This window comes from Thermobia domestica, chromosome 18, assembly GCF_964235325.1.
Source record: "Thermobia domestica chromosome 18, izTheDome1.hap1.1, whole genome shotgun sequence".
NCBI classification, from domain to species: domain Eukaryota; kingdom Metazoa; phylum Arthropoda; class Insecta; order Zygentoma; family Lepismatidae; genus Thermobia; species Thermobia domestica.
Window position 1 is genome coordinate 148,780,190 of NC_137471.1, and position 5,541 is coordinate 148,785,730.

Below are 5,541 nucleotides of genomic sequence, written 5' to 3' on the forward strand. Positions count from 1 at the left end.
AATTGACCCCTATACATGACCATATAACCATATAAGGTAATAAGGCCTCATCAAAGGGGATAAATTGGGCCAGAAACAAAACACATGGTCGTAATAATTTTCAACAATTTTTCACCCCTAAAGGGAAACCAGGTGTACCATCCAAATATATCATGAATCATATTAAGGTCCTGTGCTATAATACCGAATGCTTAAATTGGTAAATTTGCAAAACTGAAGGGGTGGGTGAATGTACCCCTCCCAAAATTTTAAAGGGGTGCACCTATGTATTATGATAGGAAATGAACACCTGTATACGTCTATATCACCATATAGGGTAATTAAACCTCATCAAAGGGGGAAAAATTACGTAGAAAACCGAAATTTAATTTTTGGCAAATTTTTACCCATGAAAGGGAACGAGGTGAACCACCCAAATTTATTATGACACATAGTAGGGTCCTATTCTATTATACCGAATCTTTAAATTTGGCACTTTCCAAAATTTAAGGTGTGGGCCAAGGTATCTCTCCCAAAAATTTAAGGAGGTGGATTCACATACTCATGTCTTATAAAAGGGAATGGACTCATTGTATACACCCATATAACCATAGAAGGTAATAATATCTTATGAAAGGGGATAAATTAGGTCAAAAACCCCCGAAATTTGATTTGTAGGCAATTTTTTACCCATGAAAGGGAACGACATAGACCTCGAATACTACTAGATATACATACTATAGTCCTAGGGCACCACACGAAATTTTTAAATTTGACAAATTCCAAAATTTAAGGGAATAGTCCTAAGTGCCCAAGCCAAAATTTAGGGGGTGGGCCAAGGTACCCCTACCAGTGGGTGGTCCTAAGTACCCTAGGTCATAGACCTGGGCGCCCGGGAGTAAAAGTTTGGTCGGGCGTCTGCGCCACTAGAGGGTCGCCAAAAGTTAGGTCAAGTCATGAGAGTGCTACTGTTTGTTTGCACTATTTACAAAATATTCATTGAATTTATTTGGGAATACCTTTATCGAGTCTTCAACCACCTGTTTTCCGACCTGCCTGTAAATAATAGACCAGGTCGCAGAGCACTTATTTTTTAAATTATTTATGAAATTCTCATTTCCAGCAATTTTGGCCATCTTAATTTCTTTTCTGTACAATTTTCTTTATATGTTATATTTCTCTTTGTTACTGGCTGACCCTGTCGTATTAGCTATGTTATAAAGAGCCATTACTTTATTCCTGAGCAGTTGAAGGCGAGGTGTAAAACATTTGGTATTTCCTCTGGTCAATTTGTTAACGCTCCTGTTGGAAGTAGTTCTTTCTTTTACAGAACAAAACATCATCTATTTAGTCAAAGTCCATGAAATTATGAAATACTTCAGAAATATTTTTACCGTTTAAAACTACACTAAGAGAGTTAGTTCCTCTTAGATTACTTCGTAATGTTTGTATGTCAGCTTCCCCATTATTCTAAACATTTTAGTTCTAATATAGTTAAAATTCATGCATACTGTCACAGGAATCAGAAGCCATAAACCTTCATGATCAGTTGCTGTATGATACCGCACATCATTTTAGTCTTATCTTCGTTAGTAAGTACATTATCTAGGCATGCAGATTTTCTAGTTGGTTGATCATGAACGTAATAATAGTTGTGAAATCTGAGGATATCACAGAAAAGAATTTGCACCGGTGAATTAATTAGAACGTCAATGTTCACGTCACCAATAAAGAATACTTTATAATTTTTGTATTTATTATGATAAATGTTTAAATCTTACCAATTAATGAAAATATTGATATCTGAGTTTGGGGTTCGGTATATAGACACAATTAGGCCTATTACTTTTGTGCTTTTTGGTAATAACCCAACTACTTCAAACCTCTGTTCAATTCCAAAACATTCTAAATTCAACACAGTGTATTAAATATTAAACGAATTTTTCAGATATATTTATCTACACCACCCTGTAGTATTGAATCTCTCGGCTAACCTATATCCTGTTGGAAGATACAAATGTATTTCTTCATTTGCAAGCCAGTGTTCATTGATGTATAATATATTACAGGGAAATGTATCTAAGAAAATTTCAAGTTCAGCCAACTTGTTTCTTATTGATTGTAAATTTAAGTTGAGTCTTAGTACATTCTGCAGGGCTTTGTTAGTACCATAGTTAATAGAAAAGCTATTATTATTATTTTTTCTTGCCTCTATTATACCACTTATATCACCAAAATGAAGAGACGTCGTTAAACTTGAAGTTTTCACCCGGTCCCAAGCAATTTTATTCATGGAGTCGGGTGAATTTACTTTTTCTGTGCTACCCATGGCATCGCTATTTCTTTCTTACTTTCAAAGTTACTGGCTACGTCCATATCAACTATTTCACAAATCTTAGTACTTAATTCATCCTTACCCTTTTGATTGAGATGCATACCGTGCTGAGTGTACATTTCTCTACCTAACTTACTGATATCCACAATTACAACATTCTTAAAGTGATTGCACATTGTTTTTAATTTTAAGTTAGTGCTTTGTACAGCTTTATTAACACACGAGTCTTCAGTAAGATAATGGCAATAAGGGATATTTATCACAATTGTTTTACAGTTATTCAACATAGAGGGTTGATTTGCATATTCTGCTAACCGCCTCACTACCTTCATTCTTGGACACATCATTTGTTCCACTTAATATTACTACACAATTATCTTCCTTATTTACAATGTTGGGATTAATACCAGACAACCCAATGTTGGGATTAGCTCCAGGCTTGATATTTCCTTGCACTGCCAACTTGTGTTTAGAATTACAATTCACTTTCTCCGACAGTCCAGGACCGTGACTATCACCATATATGTGTACACTTACGCGTCTGTCTTAGGCTTTCTTCTTGCATTAGTTTTATTGTTTGTAACTTTCGGCACGTTTGGTTGCATAATAGTTTTTCCCTTCTACATTCTTGCACTATTCTTCTTTTGTGAATTTCTTACCGGTTTTCATTTGAATTCACGTCTCCTTACTTCCGACGTTTTCAAACACACTCTATCTGTTTTCGCATACAATTGTTTTACCTGATACCACATTAGAATATTTGGGTCTGAGCGTACTGTAACTTACTTTTGCCCACTGTGTTGGAGATGTTTTGGGTTTCAACAAATGATTCTACGGATTTCACGTTTTGTTGCAATACTTCATTTTCTAATTTTAGTGTCCTCATGTCCTCCTGTAACATATTCATTATTTGTAAACCGCTGTCAATGTCTTCATTAACATCACAATGGTTGATGTTTACTATGTTTGACTGCATTTTTCTCCCTTGCACTTTATTGCTATTAATCACGTTAGTAGCACTATATCGAGCCGAGTCAGCAAAAATTTTCTCGATTCTGATTGCTTTAGAGATGTCACGTGACTCTAGGCCCCGCCCACGCGGGAAGTTCAAATTTCCAGGTCACTTGCTATGACTAGTGATGGGTAAATTCCCGGGAAGATAATTTTCGGGAATATTCCCAGGGAAGATTCCCAAAATGGGGAATTTATCCGGGAATTTATGTACAATGAGAAAGAAAATTCCATTCTATTACTATATTATGATTTCAAAGTTGAATTAATTTTTATATCACAGCATATTATTACTGTTTTACCCATAGGATTCTTTAAAATGTACATTCTGAGCGGTACTATGTTACTTTATTAACACTTTATTATATTTAGAGAGTACGCATAAATGGATATTTATTTACAATATGTTCTATCAATTAAATATGTGTGATAAAATTATATAGTAACAGTTTAAATTTATATGTAAGAGGATTTTTTCAACTTAACTTTATTACTGATATTTTAAACACATTAAATTTATAAATTGGATAAACCAATTAGATTGGGTAAATGCTAGAAGATACATGTCTCACCAATTTATCAACATTTGAGCATACAGATTTATGTTCACAAAATTTTCAAGATACTTACTTATCTTTTTTATTTTAGCACGTAACATTGCCATACACGACCTTTAATTCTACCTATTTCTCGAAATTCCATACGTAAATTCTCATGTAAAAGAAGTATGAGTACCTCTTCAGAAATTCGAGTCAGAGAGAGGAGACAGACCGATGTCTATTACTAATGGTGGTTCAGGGTTTATTAATAGTACTTCATCTCTGTTTCTACATAATTCTAAATTACTTTACAAAGTGGCTACTTTTCATCATTTGTAAATTAGTACTTTCGTAATTTTGGCTGTTCTTTAGCATTGGGGCCAGTTTTTGCACCTACACTTTTGGGATATTCTATTCCGATGAGGTTGTTTTATCGTTTCATACGTTAAATTACGTTACCAACATTAAATTCAGACAGCATTGCGGAGCCAGCGTTAGCGAATGAAGTTCGGGTTAGAGCCCTGCATGACATGTTGTTGTCTATCTTCGTTGCCAACAATTCACTTTTTTTCTCACATAAATCACTTCCAATTATCTTTCCGTTTTGTATAAATTCCCTACTGCCCTAAAAAATTGTGTTTGATACTTTCTTGACTACTTGAACACCATTATCAACTCATTTCTGCCGTAAATCATCCTACTTTTTGCTAGTTTTGGCCCCCCAATACTAAAAAAATACCTTACGTTTTAGTGCAAATGGAAATGGAACTTAAAAAACATATTATTAGTTATATATGTACTGTCAAAGAATTTTAAATTTTATAACCTCCAAATTCTTTAAAACCTAGAATTAAATCATAATATATTAAAATAAAGTAATTAGTCATATGGTTCTTATAATTTGGAAGATAAAGTAGAAAAATGGAAATAAATTCCTTCCCGGAAATGTATAGGCCAGGAGAAAACACCGAGAATATTCCCATTCTTTTTAAATTCCTTCCCGCCGGGAATATTCCCACTGCCCATCACTAGTTATGACGTCATGAGTCACCCCGCGGGGAAATGCCCCATTCTCTTTTATGACCGGGATTTTTGAAACCCGTTCCTTTTACGGGTAATATGAGTGCTTTGATACCTCATTCTGATTGGCTGGCATATGTTACGTGATCTTAGGTCCTGAGATATTTGAAATTCTTTAAATTTTACGGGATAAGAAGAATGCTTTGGTACCACGATGCTGATTGGTTGATAGAGGTCACGTGATCTTAGGTTCTGGGATATTTTAAAATCCGTTTCCTTTTATGGGTAAGATGAGTGATTTGGTACCTTGAATTTGATTGGTTGATAGAGGTCATATGATCTTAGACCCTTTGATTTATGAAATTTGGGTATCCTCTTTGATGAGTACTTTGATACCTCGATTATGATTGGTTGGTAGAGGTCACGTGATTTTAAGCTCAGGAATTTTCTAAAATTCGTTTCGTTGGGTCGAGGATTCAAACACGTAGTGACCCGGTAATTCGATAGAGACTCGGTAACCCAGATGATAAAAGGTATTTTGCTTATTCCCTTGCGTTTAAACCGTATTTCTTTCAGAGATGACCAGGACTGGAGATGTTATCCCCAGAGCACAAAATACTTGTCGCTGAAGTTACCAGTTCATTACATTTTCCAGAC